Source organism: Crinia signifera, chromosome 1, assembly GCF_055691185.1.
Source record: "Crinia signifera chromosome 1, ASM5569118v1, whole genome shotgun sequence".
NCBI classification, from domain to species: domain Eukaryota; kingdom Metazoa; phylum Chordata; class Amphibia; order Anura; family Myobatrachidae; genus Crinia; species Crinia signifera.
The window spans coordinates 471,740,794-471,759,496 of record NC_139217.1 but is presented as its reverse complement, the minus strand read 5'-3'; the positions used below and the strand labels follow the sequence as shown (position 1 = coordinate 471,759,496).

The 18,703-nt window shown below is 52.7% G+C and overlaps 1 protein-coding gene across 1 annotated transcript in view; it reads right to left on the bottom strand.

Moving 5' to 3' along the window:
• The window catches only part of ATOSB (atos homolog B), a 52,191-nt gene extending 44,074 nt beyond the window's left edge, over nt 1-8,117 (bottom strand). The window contains 1 exon segment of the mRNA XM_083155410.1: nt 7,829-8,117. The gene's annotated coding sequence lies outside the window, so the exon portion shown is untranslated.
• Nucleotides 8,118-18,703: the final 10,586 nt, after the last annotated feature.

The window sequence follows — 18,703 nt, the reverse complement described above, 5'->3', positions numbered from 1 at the left end:
TGGGGACTATATTTTAGCAGTCGACAATTGTTTTTTTTTACAGTGCATACGACCGAGACGCGCTGTGCATATTCTGCAATGGCTTAGAGGAGGTAATAAAGGGTGTGTGGTAGGTACTATCTCCAGAATTTCCACCACCAGCGATCCCGAACAAGTGCGACTGATGAGATTATCTTGGTGCCGATGGTGCAAAGCCTATGGTCGCCATTTAGACCCCGCCATGATAAGTCTGACACCGGCTTCCCATCTCTACTCCCGCACGACGTGTGTGTGCTCCGCTCGTCTGCGCATGACTCCCAATTCATGGATGGAGCAAAGTGTCCTCCGTAAGGTGCATGTGCACATTGCACCAAGCAGGCTAATGCTGACACCAGCGCATGCGCAGTCTGCTAATAACCGTGGGCTGTGACCAGCGCAGAATCAGGCCCCATGACGTTAACTGAAGCTCACTGAGAACCGGCAGCTTACTAACTTGGGACATCGCTGCCAGGAACTTTATCATCTACTTCTCAGCACCCGGCACTTTCACAATTTCCTCCCCGTCTCATATCGGAACTATTTCCTCATTGTTCTAATCACCAAAACCATAAGCAATGAAATCGGTCGACACCAAAAAGGTCAACATGCAGTAGATTGACCCAAAAGGTGGACACAGGCTAAAGATTGATTTGGAAAAGACTAAACATAAAAAGATTGACATGAATTACTCAATTTTCTTGCTGTGTCGTCATCGTTTTATGTGACTTTTTTCAACCTAGCGCATGTCCACCATATCACCTCTCAAAAGGGGGAGATTATCAAAGATTGGAGGGAGACTATAAACTCGCCAATCAGCTGCTGTCATACTCAAGCACAGCCTGTCACATGGCAGTTAGGGACTCGCTGGCTGATACTTTATCTCTCCGAGCTTCGATAAATCTCCCCCAAAAAAGATCTTAAAACAAGCTGAACGCCAGAACAGCGCCGCTCCCTAACTCCATAGATTCACAATCTATCTATTCTTGTGCGCAGCGCAACTATTTACCCACGCCAGCGCTGGACATGATTCCGCCGCGATAATCCCGCCCATTCAATAAAACAGTGTAAAATCTAAACTATCCAAGTCCAGAATAGGCGCTTAGTGGCTTTTACATAGCGGCCATCTTGGGTCGCTGCCACAGGCTCCAATAACCGTTCAATGGAAACCTAAATAGGAAATACAGGGTTGATTGTATAGGAAAAATTTACTAAGATGGGAGTTCTACTGAAGATGGGATGTTGCCCATAGCAACCAATCAGAAACTACTACTTATTTATTTTTGGCACCTTCTGGAAGATAATAGTTAGACGGGAATGGTGTCATTTTAGCCCCGCCCCTGCTCGTGGACCCGCAAAGTTTGTGTGGATTGGGGCTTTGAGAGTCAGCCTTGCAAATTTGGTTGTCCTCTCCGCAACCTCAAAAGGTAGGCAAGTATGCTATACACTGGACCAACAGAGCTTACGATCTAATCACTCCTGCCGATTCACAGGATGACAAAGCTATTTTCACAAAGGAAGAGACGGTGAAACTGGGACTTTTTTCATAAAAAAAAAAAACACTAATATTTTGGGATCAGCCTTTAACCCAGACATGTCCAAACTATGGCCCTCCAGTTGTTGTGAAACTACAAGTCCCATCATGCCTTGCTACCATTTTGCTATTACTATGGCAAGGCATGATGGGACTTGTAGTTTGACAACAGCTGGAGGGCCACCGTTTGGAAATGCCTGCTTTAACCCCTCTAATAATAACAATGACAAAGCTGGTATCACTTACACACAGTACGTAGAGTCCTGGGGGCTGGCGAGCAGGTCACGCTGTACTGCATGCTCAGACTGGCTTCTAGCAGGGCACCAGATAAGAATATACTGGCGGCTGCAGAGTCCCATGACTTAATAACCTCTGTACTAGTGCACACGGTGCTCTGCTGACTCTATACCAGCAGGAATAATATATATGTATATGTCTAGTGTCCGTGAGTCTCCGAACCCCGCCATCTGGGACCTGGGCAATGTGAACTGTGTGTGGCCCTGAGGACCAAGCTTGAGAACCTCTGGTTTAGGTTGACATTCATTTGGTCAACGCGAAGAAGGTCAACACTCACAAAATGTCGACATGAGTGTTTCACTTTTTCTGGTGTTGATGTCAGCACCTGAGGGGAGCCGGTGTCAGCCATGTACAAGCAGCTTTCTGACTCCGATAAGAATCTCAGCAGTGCGACACTTTGCTGAGAGCCGGCTAACGTCAGGATTACAATAGGTGGAAACTGGATCTATAAAACTTTATGAACAATCAAACAAAACTCGGGGCTGTTGGTGTTGGATGCATCATCATAAGTCTGCAGACAGAGGAAGAAAACAGCAAATATGGAGAAATCTGTCAGGTTCCACCCCACCCCCGTTACATACGAGTCTATATTTACAATGGGAATGTTTACACCTGTGTGTTGCAGCGATAGCAAGTACAGAGTATGCTGGCAGCTCAGCACCCGGCAATATAGGGGATGATCAACATTTATGGGACATTTTTCTTTCAGCAGAAAATGAATCAGCAATTTTATCAAGCGTGTAGAAGTAAACAAAGGAACTCCCAGGGCTTAGAGTAACTCGGCCTAAGTACCATAAGCTGCTATAACCCGTTCCCTTCTCTCTACACAGCTCACGCAGAACTTACATGTGTTCTCTACACTCACACATCCCACTGACCCCAGGCCAAAACTGCGGTGTGATTTCCTCATACCTGGAAGGACCGATATGAAATGCGAAGCAGTAAAACGCACTTACTGTATCAACTTCCTATTTCCCTATAGGATGTAAAATTGTGAGCAGGGCCCTCCTACCTGGTCGGGAAAACAACACAATACCGCTTTTTTCCCCAAGCGCAAATATAACTACAAATTTACCAGATGGCAAAACAATGATTAAAAACATAAACCATATTACTTTTAGGACAATTTGGACCCTGAAGGGCTGTGGGTTCCATTTAACCTTTGTCAAACATGGCAGCAGGTGCTCAGGAAATAATCAATAGAAATTGGGTGCTGTTTTGGACTTACAGTGGGACCAGTACCCAACAGAGAGCACTGACGAAGGGTCACAAACTACCACCCCCTCTATAAATTTGTGTCCTACCTTTCATACTTTATAAAAAGGGACAGTAACCTCACAAGGAATGGGTGCGGTCACACAAAAGTATCCCCAAATCAAGGTATGATTGTACAAGTTGTACAGTCTTAAGGGGCCTACATACGCAGAGATTTGTGCCAGAGATTCATAACGGGAGATTCAGCACGAGAGATTTCCCTAAAACGGAATTTTTTTAGATAATGAGCCACACACACACACACAGATGTGTGCCAGAGATTCATAATGGCAGATTCAGCATGAGAGATTTCAAGTCTCTCACAGAAACTTCAGGGGAATAAAAAAAGTATTAAAATGTAAATAAGGGGTTGGAATAAAGCCTGGGGGAGTGTCACCTGTCAAACTCTCTGACCTGCAGACCCATTCAAGTCTACATCAGGAAATCCCAGATCATAGTATTCTAGCTTTTACTGCAAGCAGACCTGTTTCCCAGCAGCCACTGGGCACCAATGAATTTAATGTTCCCCATCAGGGGAGGGGGGCCATATCCACTGGCCAGCAATGTTTATTTATAAGCTGTGCCACCAGGGTTTTTTTTCTATATCTGGGAGGGGGGTGGGGTGGTTATTACATTAGGGAGGGCAGGGGGGGGGGGGGGGTGCATTGTGCCACCGTGCCATTATGCAATAAGGCCTGCATCCCCCATACACATGCAAATAAACACATTGATGGCACAGTGTAATCCCATCCCACTGCCCCCCTAATATTCATATGTAATAACCCCACCTCCCTCCCATATATAGATAAAAAAAAGCTGGTGGCACAGCTTATACATAAACATTGCTGGCCAGTGGATATGGCCCCCTCCCCAGATGGGGAATATTAAATTCATTGGTGGTCAGTGGCTATGCACCCCCCCTCCCGATGGGGAATATTTATCTCATTGGTGGCACAGTGGTTGTGGGTATGTCTGAAGGGTATTGCCCCCCCAGATGGGCAATACATTGGTGGTGCAGTGGGAAAAAAATACTTACCAACTCCAGGGTCCAGCGTCGCTTCCTCTCTGTCCCGCAGCGTCCACATAATGAAGAGTGAGGTCGCGGCGGGATAGGCCGGCTAGTCCTGAGGTGTCCAGCGCCCGGCGTCATCAGGGGATGCGGCGGTGTCCGGCGTCATGGGGGGGCGCCGGTCTCCTGCTGCTCCAGCGGTGGCCGGTGCGTCATTGGGGGCGGCGTCCGGTGTGTGAACGGGGCGGCGACCGTCGTGTCAAGGGGGGGCGGCGGCGTTGTGGGACATCAGAGAGGCGTCCAGCGTCGCTCAGAATGCCCTGCTCACATCCGAGGCCACATATGAACAGGAGCTTCTGAGCGACTGCTCTAGATTGACAGGCAGGTCCGATCTGAATCCTGGCCAGATTCAGAACGGCGGGGGCGCGCCTGTAAATCGCTGTGTGGGCTATACACACAGCGATTTACATGCATTTTCAGGGATGTTCTGAGTGATTTGTTAAAATCGCTCAGAAAATGCCTGAAAATTGTGCTGTGTGTGGGGCCCTTTACTCAAGTTACGCTGCACGGTAGTGCCCCTTATTCAAGTTACGCTGCACGGTAGTGTCCCTTATTCAAGTTACGCTGCACGGTAGTGTCCCTTATTCAAGTTACGCTGCACGGTAGTGCCCCTTATTCAAGTTACGCTGCACGGTAGTGCCCCTTATTCAAGTTACGCTGCACGGTAGTGCCCCTTATTCAAGTTACGCTGCATGGTAGTACTCATAATACATGTATGCCACACAGTAGTGCAGGGCAACAACGGCCCTCCAGATGTTATTTAACTACACATCCCAGCATGCCTTGCATCAGTTTCAGCATGGCCACATAGCAAAACTAATGCAAAGCATCTTGGGATGTGTAGTTCACTAACATCTGGAGGGCCGGTGTTGCCCAGCCCTGCAGTAGTGTCACATAAACATAATGCCCACAGCAGTAGTGCCCCTTACACAAAGTGTCACGTACACCGTGCCAGAAAAAGATGCCACTGGGACAGTTCTGTTGGAACTACTGTGAAGGGCTGTGGTGGAGGTGGAACTAGTTCCCCTAAAATTACCGTTCTCCTACACCACCACACACTTTAAACTCCTGGGTGCAATGAAGTTCTGGGAAATGATACATAGGTTTGTGACCACAACGATTGCGATAGTCTGCAGAATATGCGAGAACGTGCGTGAGGCCAGGATACATGGACATGGCCACGCAGGTAGGTGTCCGTACAAATTACCAAAATATAGATTAACTGAGGCGCCAGACACTTCCAAATTGGATAATGCACTGAGGAACAAGCAGAGGAGCGATTTCTTCATCCAATTCTACACTCTGAGGCCGAGTCTATCAGTACATACATAAAGGGTACATGATGGTATGGCAATACCTTAAGGCGCCTGTACAACCCAGACTGGGGGCCCTCAATGGTGCCTGAAAACCCAGACTGGGGGCCCTCAATAGAGCCTGAAAACCCAGACTGGGGGCCCTCACAGGCTTTGCTGCGCACGGCACTCCTGCTGAATTAAGTGTACATCTTAGCTCCCTGCCTCTTTTAAAACGGTGCAGTCCCTCTTTCCTGCCTGAAACATCGCTCTCTGCTGTGGTACTCCTAGCACAGGTCTGGTCTGCATATCAGTGCTGATATACAGCCCACCCTGTGCTAGAATACCACAGCAGAGAGCTAACTGCATGAGTTTTGGAAGATGAAAGAATGAATACTACAGTATTGCCACGCATCACTTCACAGCCTCCTCCTAATCGCCAACAAAGCACCGTTCTCCGACGCCAGCAGTACCAGGCCCCAACACAAATGGCACCGCAGCCTTGATATTCATATGAATTCCTTATAAACCAGATGAAATTTGGTCCCTGTATTTGGGCACCGAGTGAATGCAGATTATCCACATTCTTTATGGAGTCCCTGATCCAACCAGTTCCTGCAGTCAGGAGTAAGATGCACGGTCTGTCCCGGTATGGTAACACATGCACACGCCCGTATACAGGGGACAGAAACGAGGTATGACTTCAGATGGGTGTGGTATAGTTCACAGACTATGTCTAGGTCCTCTGTCAAAAGTTCGACCCAAAAAAGTCAACATGCACAAGGGCAACACTGGAAAAAGGTTGACACAGAAAATGTCGACATGAGTTTTTTGCTTTTTTTTTTTGGTGACACCGAAGCACGCAGAGCAGCATTTAGTGTAGCGCTTCACTTGCCATACTTCGGACCGGACGCCTAAACGCACTTGGGAAATCCTTTTCCGTTCTCCATCGGAGTCCAAAAAAGGGTCAAAAACCTAAAAATCCCCAAAACTCAATGTTTTCATATGTCATCCATACATTGTCAGTCACCCGGCACCACTTCAGATGTAGAGATGGCTCTTGGGCCTGAATGGCTCGCAGACAAGACATATTGGCCCGGATTCAGAGGTGGTCGCAAATTGTATGGTTTCGCAGTTGCACAAGTCACACTGCGCATGTTCCGTAATGGTATTGAGTCGGTTGATGCGGTGTCACAATACACACCCTGAATCGAGCCCAATGACCTGACTACGCTGCCTAGTAACAGTAGGGTGGTGAGGGACACATCGATGGTACCATCTTTGATTTCCATCAGTGGCAGGGAACCATCAATGGTTTGCAGTATAAACGGCATCAGTGCAGCAGCTGTCAGTCATTGGGAGATAAGAATCGGTGGCAAACCATCGATGCCCATCTCTAAGCTGGCATCAATGCGGAATCCATACTTTGTATATGAATAAGACAACTTTACGAAGTCCGAGAATGTTGCGTCAGGTGTTTTCTCACACAAGTACACAAGGTAAATGGTGACACATCTGTAGATTGCAAGCTCTTCTGTTCACTGCTTTCCAAATACAGAAAAACATTGCTACTCACTGGTAGACCTTCGTCAGGTAATTCTGCCTACCGAGAGGGGCATGTGCCTGGGCTGGATAGGTATTGGTTGCGTACAGGTCATAAATCAGTGAAAGCCTTAAAACCTGGCCTGCATCTGCCACTAGAGGCCCAGTATAGGCCAAGCCGGTCACCTGTAGGCCTCAGCAGCTGTTCTGAGGTGAGCCACTCGTAAGCCTAATACAAAATGCTTTCCAATGTACCACAACGAGCGACGCCACCATGGCACCTACCTATACCATAACTCCCATCACCATATGCAATGCCCTGTTTGTGTTACCACTACTTATTGGGTGAGGTGGAATACGTACGACTGCGATTTATGTGTATGTATGGTGCACCAGTATAATCCTGCTCTATACTGTACACATCCGCCTATGGTGCCAAAGGAGTCCAGGTAAGTGTCCCATGGGGTGGGAGGTGAAGGGGGTCCTGTATATCTCTCTAAAATAAATACACACACACACACACACACACACACACACACTAGTGCATTTATCAGGGTGGAGGATTACAGCACCAGCCAATGACCTGGTCAGTAACTACAGGAACCCAGCACCCTGCATGCAGCATAAGGATGAGTGGGTGCCATTAGATTGCAAGCCTTTAGGTCAAGGCCCTATAAGGATGTGCAGCTCACACAGTGCATTGCTACACACAGCCCTGACTCATCCACTTCCCCTGCTCACCCCCCTCCCCAGCCCCAGGAGGGGGGAGAGCTGCCCCCCAGCCCCTCCCTACACAGCAGCAGCACAAACAAGCAGCAGACTTACCCCAAACTTTCCCAGGGAGGAGGCAGAGTGTCCGGGGCCGGAGGGGGCACTCCTGGGAGTGTGCACTGCACAGAGGGTGAGTGTGCCCCGGGCTGGGGGGTCCGGCTGCAGATCAGGGAGGAGGGGGGCTGCGGGTGTAGAGGGGGGGGGGGACACTGGGGCGATGTGGGGGCCGGGTGTTGGGGTGACCAGCTAGTGCCCCGTACACTGCACACTCACTGCTGCTGCTGCTGCTGCCAGCTGATTGTGCTCTCACAGTCCCCGCCCCCTTCTCACCCGCAGCCTGTGACTGGTGCACAGCTCTGCTCTGCTATTGGTGGGCCGGGGTGTCACTGCAGCCTGCACCCGCCTCCTACCTCATCCTGCCCCGGCTCCTACCCCAGCCTGCACCCGTGACCCGCCTCCTATCCCGGCCTGCACCCGCCTCCTACCCCGGCCTGCACCCGCCTCCTACCCCTTCCTGCACCCGCCTCCTACCCCGGCTCCTACCCCAGCCTGCACCCGGCTCCTACCCCAGCCTGCACCCGTGACCCGCCTCCTATCCCGGCCTGCACCCGCCTCCTACCCCGGCCTGCACCCGCCTCCTACCCCTTCCTGCACCCGCCTCCTACCCCGGCTCCTACCCCAGCCTGCACCCGGCTCCTACCCCAGCCTGCACCCGTGACCCGCCTCCTATCCCGGCCTGCACCCGCCTCCTACCCCGGCCTGCACCCGCCTCCTACCCCTTCCTGCACCCGCCTCCTACCCCGGCTCCTACCCCAGCCTGCACCCGGCTCCTACCCCTGCCTGCACCCTCCTACTCCTGCCTGCACCCGCCTCCTACTTCATCCTGCCCCGGCTCCTACCCCTGCCTGCACCCGCCTCCTACCCCGGCTACTACCCCTTCCTGCACCCGCCTCCTACCCCAGCCTGCACCCGCCTCCTACCCCGGCCTGCACCTGCCTCCTACCCCGGCTACTACCCCTGCCTGCACCCGCCTCCTACCCCGGCCTGCACCCGCCTCCTACCCCGGCCTGCACCCGCCTCCTACCCCGGCTCATATACCCCTGCCTGCACCCTCCTACCCCAGCCTGCACCCGGCTCCTACCCCTGCCTGCACCCTCCTACTCCTGCCAGCACCCGCCTCCTACTTCATCCTGCCCCGGCTCCTACCCCTTCCTGCACCCGCCTCCTACCCCGGCTCCAACCCCAGCCTGCACCCGCCTCCTACCCCGGCCTGCACCCGCCTCCTACCCCTTCCTGCACCCGCCTCCTACCCCGGCTCCTACCCCAGCCTGCACCCGCCTCCTATCCCGGCCTGCACCCGCCTCCTACCCCGGCCTGCACCCGCCTCCTACCCCTTCCTGCACCCGCCTCCTACCCCGGCTCCTACCCCAGCCTGCACCCGGCTCCTACCCCTGCCTGCACCCTCCTACTCCTACCTGCACCCGCCTCCTACTTCATCCTGCCCCGGCTCCTACCCCTGCCTGCACCCGCCTCCTACCCCGGCTACTACCCCTTCCTGCACCCGCCTCCTACCCCAGCCTGCACCCGCCTCCTACCCCGGCCTGCACCTGCCTCCTACCCCGGCTACTACCCCTGCCTGCACCCGCCTCCTACCCCGGCTCCTACCCCGGCCTGCACCCGCCTCCTACCCCGGCCTGCACCCGCCTCCTACCCCGGCTCATATACCCCTGCCTGCACCCTCCTACCCCAGCCTGCACCCGGCTCCTACCCCTGCCTGCACCCTCCTACTCCTGCCAGCACCCGCCTCCTACTTCATCCTGCCCCGGCTCCTACCCCTTCCTGCACCCGCCTCCTACCCCGGCTCCAACCCCAGCCTGCACCCGCCTCCTACCCCGGCCTGCACCCGCCTCCTACCCCTTCCTGCACCCGCCTCCTACCCCGGCTCCTACCCCAGCCTGCACCCGCCTCCTATCACGGCCTGCACCCGCCTCCTACCCCAGCCTGCACCCGCCTCCTACCCCTGCCTGCACCCGCCTCCAACCCCTGCCTGCACCGGCCTCCTACCCCGGCTCATATACCCCTGCCTGCACCCTCCTCCTACCCCAGCCTGCACCCTCCTACCCCAGCCTGCACCCGCCTCCTACCCCGGCCTGCACCCGCCTCCTACCCCTTCCTGCACCCTCCTACCCCGGCCTGCACCCTCCTACCCCTACCTGCACCCTCCTCCTACCCCAGCCTGCACCCGCCTCCTACCCTGGCTCCTACCCCGGCCTGCACCCTCCTACCCCTACCTGCACCCTCCTCCTACCCCTTCCTGCACCCTCCTCCTACCCCGGCCTGCACCCTCCTACCCCTACCTGCACCCTCCTCCTACCCCTTCCTGCACCCTCCTACCCCTGCCTGCACCCTCCTACCCCTACCTGCACCCTCCTCCTACCCCTTCCTGCACCCTCCTACCCCTGCCTGCACCCGCCTCCTACCCAGGCTCCTACCCCAGCCTGCACCCGCCTCCTACCCCAGCCTGCACCCTCCTACCCCTGCCTGCACCCGCCTCCTGCCCCTTCCTGCACCCTCCTCCTACCCCTGCCTGCACCCTCCTACCCCTGCCTGCACCCTCCTACCCCAGCCTGCACCCTCCTACCCCTGCCTGCACCCTCCTCCTACCCCTGCCTGCTCCTGCCTCTGCCTGCACCCGCCTCCTACCCCAGCCTGCACCCGCCTCCTACCCCATCCTGTACCCTCCTACCCCTGCCTGAACCCACCTCCTACCCCATCCTGTACTGTACTACCCCTGCCTGCACCCTCCTATCCCTGCCTGCACCTGCCTCCTACCTCATCCTGTACCCTAGGCTCCTACCCCTGCCTGCACCCTCCTATCCCTGCCTGCACCCGCCTCCTACCTCATCCTGTACCCTAGGCTCCTACACCTGCCTGCACCCTCCTCCTACCCCTGCCTGCACCTGCCTCCTACCTCATCCTGTACCCTCCTACCCTTGCCTCCTACCCCATCCTGCAACCTCGTACCCTTGCCTGCACCCGCCTCCTACCCCATCCTGCACCCCCTACCCCAGCCTCCACCTGCCTCCTACCCCATCCTGTACTCTACTACCCCTGCCTCCACCCGCCTCCTACCCCATCTTGCAACCTCCTACCCTTGCCTGCACCCGCCTCCTACACTTGCCTGCACCCTCCTACCCCAGCCTGCACCCGCCTCCTACCCCTTCCTGCACCCGCCTCCTACCCCATCCTGTACCCTCCTACCCCTGCCTGAACCCACCTCCTACCCCTGCCTGCACCCTCCTGCCCCAGCCTGCACCCGCCTCCTACCCCATCCTATACTCTCCTACCCCAGCCTGCACCCTCCTCCCGCTGCCTGCACCCACCTCCTACCCTTGCCTGTACCCGCCTCCTACCCCAGTCTGCACCATCCTACCCCTGCCTGCACCCACCTCCTACCCCAGCCTGCACCCTCCTACCCCAGCCTGCACCCGCCTCCTACCCCCATCCTGTATTGTACTACCCCTGCCTGCACCCGCCTCCTACAGAACCCTTGTACCCCTGCATTCATCCACCTCCTATCCCTGTATGCATCTTTCCTACACCCCCCTACCCCTGCCTGCACCCTCTTGCTCCTGCCTGCACCCTCCCAGCTCTGCCTATACCCCCTCCCCATTCCTGTACCCTTCCGGCTTTGCCTGCATCCTCCTGCCCCCTCCTACCCGTGCCTGCACCCTGCTACCCCTGCTTTACTAACCCTTACATTGCCAGCTCTGCCTGTACCCACCCAGCACCAGTAACCCTTACATTGCCAGCTCTGCCTGTACCCACCCAGCACCACTAACCCTTACATTGCCAGCTCTGCCTGTACCCTCCCAGCACCAGTAACCCTTAAATTGCCAGCTCTGCCTGTACCCACCCAGCACCACTAACCCTTACATTGCCAGCTCTGCCTGTACCCACCCAGCACCACTAACCCTTACATTGCCAGCTCTGCCTGTACCCACCCAGCACCACTAACCCTTACATTGCCAGCTCTGCCTGTACCCTCCCAGCACCACTAACCCTTACATTGCCAGCTCTGCCTGTACCCACCCAGCACCACTAACCCTCACATTGCCAGCTCTGTCTGTACCCACCCAGCACCACTAACCCTTACATTGCCAGCTCTTCCTGTACCCACCCAGCACCACTAACCCTTACATTGCCAGCTCTTCCTGTACCCACCCAGCACCACTAACCCTTACATTGCCAGCTCTGCCTGTACCCACCCAGCACCACTAACCCTTACATTGCCAGCTCTGCCTGTACCCACCCAGCACCACTAACCCTTACATTGCCAGCTCTGCCTGTACCCACCCAGCACCACTAACCCTTACATTGCCAGCTCTGCCTGTACCCTCCCAGCACCACTAACCCTTACATTGCCAGCTCTGCCTGTACCCACCCAGCATAGGCGAATCTAGAAATATGGTAATGGGTGGTCCCAGATCTAGCCACAATAGCAGGGGGACCTTTGCGCGGCGCAGCCGCGCGGCAAATAGGGGGCGTGGCCTCATATGAAGGAGGCGTGGCATCACAAAAAGGGTTGTGGTATTACACTTAAGACCATACACAGTAATGCCCATTACACATTTTAGCAAACTCCGTAATACACATTACACATAAAGCCACACGCCGTAATGCCAATTACACATAAGGCCACACACCCTAATGCCCATTACACATTGTGCCATACATCATGATGCCCATTACATACTATATAACAAACCGTAATGCCCATTACATATTTGCTACATAAGTGCTGCTTACCTACGTGCTCATTGCTAGGGGGTTCTTGCTTGATGGCACCATAGTACCCATTACACATGATGCCGCACACCATAGTACCCATTACACATGATGCCACACACCATAGTACCCATTACACATGATGCCGCACACCATAGTACCCATTACACATGATGCCACACACCATAGTACCCATTACACATGATGCCGCACACCATAGTACCCATTACACATGATGCCACACACCATAGTACCCATTACACATGATGCCGCGCACCATAGTACCCATTACACATGATGCCGCGCACATAATGTCTCTTACACATGATGCTGCAAACATAATGCCGTTTACACATGATGCTGCACACCGTAATGCCCCTTACACATTAAGCCACACATTATGCGTAATGCCCCCACATACCGCTACTTGTAGTGTCCCTTAAGCAATGCGCCCAAAAGTGCCACTTACTGTAAATTTTTATATGAGCCTTCGCTGCTGCAGGGAGAGATGGAGAGTGGTGCAGCTGCTTCTATGGGGAGAGGAGCAGAGCGCAGCGCAGAGCACGCGCCCACTCCACTCCTGGTGTCCCCTCTAAGAAGAATTGGAGCGGAAGCTGCAGGGGTGACAGTCATTGACAGCTGAGCAGAGAGCAGGGGGCTGCCCGGCTGTATTCAGAGCACTGCAGGTCACTGCTGTTTGAAATAATACCCCTTTCACAACAGAAAATGCAGGGATTTACCCGGGAATATGGTCCCAGGATCATGCAGGGACATTTCCAGGCTGACCCCTTACCCCTTTTACACCAACGAAAAACCCAGGTCGGACCCAGGTCGGACCCAGGTCAGTGTTGGTGTAAATGGGACCAACCCAGGTCCATTGACACTGGTCTCCTACCCAGGTCCTGACCAGGGTTGAACACTGGTCGGACCTGGGTCGTGAGCGGTGTAAATGGTCCCAACCCAGGTCAGGACATCTGGGTAGTGCTGAAAGGATACGAGAAGCATGGGACGCCTTTCCGTAAGTCAGTACCATGCATTCCACAGTGCATTGCAGCAGCAGAAGACAGCAACCCGTGCGGACAGTGCACACAGGCTGCTACCTGGCACTCCACAGTTGGACCTGCCACAACCCTAACTGGCACTAGGATGCAGCGCTGTCAGGCAGTAGTGGGACCAAGAGCTTAAAGGAGGAGGGTGCGTGATGTGCCTCCCACTCCAGTGACTCCATTTTTTAAGGGATAAATACTCTACCTACAGAAATCATTTCTGTTTGTTTTGGGGGGGCTGGGGGGAGGGGTATGGATTGTATGGTCGACCTAAAGATTGTCGACAGTCATAAGGTCGACATACTGCAAGGTCGACAGGTGTCTAGGTCGACATGGGATAAGATCGACAGGTCATCAGGTCGACACAAGCATTAGGTCGACATGGTCTAGGTCGACAGTCAAAAGGTCAACATGGGGCTTTTCACTGGTGTTTTTTTTTACCCGAATGTCGACATAGTTGACATGGACACAGTTTTAAGTGTGCATGCACTCGGCACACTATTTTATTCTCCCACAATGCCCCATTGCAGTGATGGCTAACCTTGACACTCCAGCTGTTGTTGAACTACACATCCCAGCATGCCCTGCATCAGTTTTAGCATGGCCAAATAGTAAAACTGTAGCAGGGCATGCTGGGATGTGTAGTTCAATAACAGCTGGAGTGTCAAGGTTAGCCATCACTGCCCTAGTGGATATTAGGGCATGAATTACCGCCTGTCGGTATATGTCGGCTCATTAAACAGTGAAAAATCCTATGCCGACCTAATGCTTGTGTCGACCTAATGACCTGTTGACCTTGTCCCATGTGAACCTTGCAGTATGTCGACCTAGTGGTTTCGACCTAATGACTGTCGACCATCTTTAGGTCGACCAACTGACTGCTGCTGCATCACTGAATATAACTTTTTGACAAAATATTTTGCTAAATAAACCAACCAACATTTTTCAATGCTAACTTTTCATGTCTTTTAATTTTTATTTAAATCATTGAGGGAAGGTTGGCTGGCAGTTTATCAGTCCTAAAATTGACATTTTTAATGTCATCCATAGGGAAAAGCAGGGCTGACCCAGGTTCAGTGTAAATGGTGCAGACCCAGGTCCGACCCAGGTTGAAGTGCTGTGTAAATGGGGTATGAAGCAGGGTCCGACCCTGGAAACTTCCGTGTTCAAAGACCAGGGTCCGACCAGGGATTTTGGTGTAAAAGGGGTATGAGTGTGCACTGCACAGTGACCGGGAGCACGCTGCCCCCCACTCCTGGATAGATAGTGCGAGGAGCGCTACTCACAGGAGGGAGGGGGAAATGCGCCTGTGTGAGAGCGCAGCTGTGTCCTTGGTGGTGGAGCAGCTCAGACTGGAGTGGACGCATCAGAGCGGGTAAGTGTCAAACTCTCTGCCTATGTGTGTGTGTGTGTGTGCACTGGCACATTGCAGCCCATCATTAATTGCTGTGTCCCATGATAATAAGCAGGACATATGCCCTAAGACTGAGTGCTGCCCCCCTGTGCAGGCAGCGTGTGCCCTAATGCACTGCAGTTCACAGCAATAGCAGGAGGGAAATGCTACTGTTGATTTAGTAGTATTGTTTGGGACATACTTGTATGAAGGACACTATTATGATAATAAAGAGTGGATACATAGTCCTACAGATACAACCGGCCCTTTGAGGGTGACCAAACTGCTGATGCGGCCCCCGATGAATTTGAGTTTGACACCCCTGCTCTAGATCCTGCCGCTTCACTAAGGTGTGGGCAAGATGAGGGCGAAAAGGCAACTTCCACCAGAGTCGGAAATTTTGACCAAAATGTCTGATTATTTATTAGTAAATATAGCCAAAGCCATATTTGTGAATAATCACTGGAAACATTGCAGACCAGCAGGTAAAGGTGTGCAATGGGTACAGGTTGGCGGGAGGGGCATACCCTGCACCCCTTATATATTTGTCACTGATACCTCACCTGTTCCCTGTAGCTGGGTGACCTGGGAAGGGCTTAGGGACACCCCTTCCGATGGGGTCCTCAATCAATTAACCTGTTAACACATTCATTTCCAGACAGTTCTTTTTTTTTTAGGGGGAAAACTGCTGTTGTGGAACTGCAAGTCCAAGCACAGTCTGCCGGCGTGGACGGGGTTAATGCTGGGAGGATAAGGGCAGAGCTGGTAGCACACAGATAATGAGTCAGGGTAAAGGGGGAGGTGGAGCAGACTGTGGTGCAGAGATACAGCTGATGGTTGTATAAAGGCGAGGTGATCTGGGCGGCGCCAGCGGCAGGATTACCAACTCTCTCGTTTGCTACAGTGTGAGCTGGGGGTGAGAATGTTTTATTGGTAACAGACACATAGGATTCCTTGGTCTATCTAATCTTTAGTTAAAGCACACAAAAAGGACAATACAATTTTTTCAAATCCATTTTTGGCCAATAGACGATCATAGAAATGAGAATGTACACAAGGTGAAATTGCATTTGGAATCTATTGCACAGACATTACAATCATTATCATGTACTTTGTGCTGAGTGAACAAATATAGATCACAGCAAATGTGTGCAAATAAATCCAATATTAGATGCAGCGACTTTCTCAATGTTTGCTAAATTTGCCAAGATACTGTATATAGTTATATAGAAATATCTCACACAATCATTTAAGCACATATACATCCATTTATGGAACTAGACACGCCCCTTGCACACCTCCCATCTGTCTCATTTACAGCGGGACAGTCCCGCTAATTGGAGACTGTCCCGCTGTCCCTCCCACGGGTCGCAACGCATCTCTTTACTGCAAGGAGCGAGCCTGGGGCCGCACAGCTGGGAAGGAAGCGCTGGGCACGCCTTCAAAGTGACATGAATGGGAATGAGTGCTAGGCCACACCCACTCATCTCATGGCTCCGCCCCTTTTGGGGCAGCCGCGCCTGATTAATTAATAACAAAAGTTGGGAGGTATGTTGTGGATCATGGCATTATGCTCAGTATGTATATTTGTGTGTGTGTGTGTATGCATACCTCCAATTACAGCAGGACAGTCCTAGGCCACACCCCTCCATGAGGTCCCACCCCCCACACCCAATGCCTCAACCTCTTTCCCTCAGCTATTCTGCGTAGGGAAATCGCATCGCATGGGCCATTTAAATTTTTTTTTATGTAATTTATTCACTGCTCTCTTCGCCCCGGTGGATCGCATCGCATCTCACCTCCTGCAAAATCGCAGGCGATCGCATGCGATTTTATAGGGTGTACGATGCCATTACATTAGCTATACAATAATATCATTGTATGACATACAATGATGTTTTACGCACCCCCCACTATCCACGCCACCCCGAAGCGTGGCGAGTAAACACGTAATACATGTAAAGTTAGCCACGTCCGCTCGCCTCGCTGCGCTCGCCACACTCTATAAAATTGACTCCACGCCGACGTGGATAGTGGGGGTATGAAAACGTCGGAGGACGTGTTCCGCTGTCGCTCTCCATGCTTCGGGGTGGTGTGGATAGTGGGAGGTGCGTAAAACATCATTGTATGTCATACAATCATATTATTGTATAGCTAATGTAATGGCATCGCAAACCCTATAAGATCGCGTGCGATTTTGCGGTAGGTGCGATGCGATCCCCTGGGGCATACAGAGCAGTGAATAAATTACATTACAAAATCGCACTAAAATGGCCCATGCGATGCGATTTCAATACGTTAGCGTACGTAGAAAGTCTGGGCACCGTGCTAGGAAACAAGTACCTACACTGCTAATAAATAAATGTTAACAGCACCAGTCCCACCAGTCCCACCAGTCCCAGTCCTTCGCAATCAGCACCAGTCCCAGTCCTTCGCAATCAGCACCAGTCCCAGGACCGTGGCAGAAGTGGAGGTGTTGGGAGGGATCCTTTCACATCTAGGGCGGGATGTATTAAAATACATCGCCGCCCTTCGCCGCGATGCCAGCACATATGTACTATCATATGCGGCTGGCATCGCGATGCGGTGACGGAGCCCTACCCCGATACCTGTACTCTGGTGTGTGGGGGTTCTCCGTCACCTCACGCCGGGGACAGCTAAGCAGGCTGTCCCCGGCACCTCCTTCTCCCCCCTGCAGCTGGAAGGATGTCCGGCTGCTTCACTAGGGGGAGGAGGGGCGATACCCTTCAATGCGGTATCGGTTTTGATACATTGGAAAATGCGGTAAAACCAGGGTTTTACCGCATTTTCAGTTTGATACATCTCGCCCCTAGTACATGCAGTCAAAACGGCAAGAAAGTAGTGGTAATATCGCTGTACGCTATTGGTGAGAGATAGTACGTCCCGCCATGAGGAAGAAGATGAGGTAATATCGCTGTACGCTATTGGTGAGAGATAGTACGTCCCGCCATGAGGAAGAAGACGAGGTAGTATCGCTGTACGCTATTGGTGAGAGTTCGTATATTCCGCCATGAGGAGGAAGACGAGGTAAGATCACTGTATGTTATTGGGGAGAGGTAGTACATACATGGTAATATCGCTGTACGCTAATGGTGAGAGGTAGTACGTCCTGCCATGAGGAAGAAGACGAGGTAATATCGCTGTACGCTATTGGTGGGAGCGAGTACATACATGGTAATATCGCTGTACGCTATTGGTGAGAGGTAGTACAACCCGCCCTGAGGGAGAAGACAAGGTAAGATCACTGTATGTTATTGGGGAGAGGTAGTACATCCCGCCCTGAGGAAGATGAGGTAAGATTAATGTACGCTATTGGTGAGAGTGAGTATGTCCCACCCTGAGGGAAAAAATGCAGTAAGAATGCTGTACGCTATTGGTGAGAGTTAGTATGTCCCGCCCTGAGGAAGTAGACGAGGTAAGATCGCTGTACGCTATTGGTGGGAGCTAGTATGTCCCGCCCTGAGGGTGAAGACATGGTAATATTACTGTACACTATTGGTGAGAATTAGTACGTCCCGCCATGAGGAAGAAGACGAGGTAAGATCGCTGTACGCTATTGGTGAGAGATAGTACGTCCCACCATGAGGAAGAAGACGGGGTAATATCGCTGTACGCTATTGGTGAGAGATAGTACGTCCCGCCATGAGGAAGAAGACGAGGTAAGATCGCTGTACGCTATTG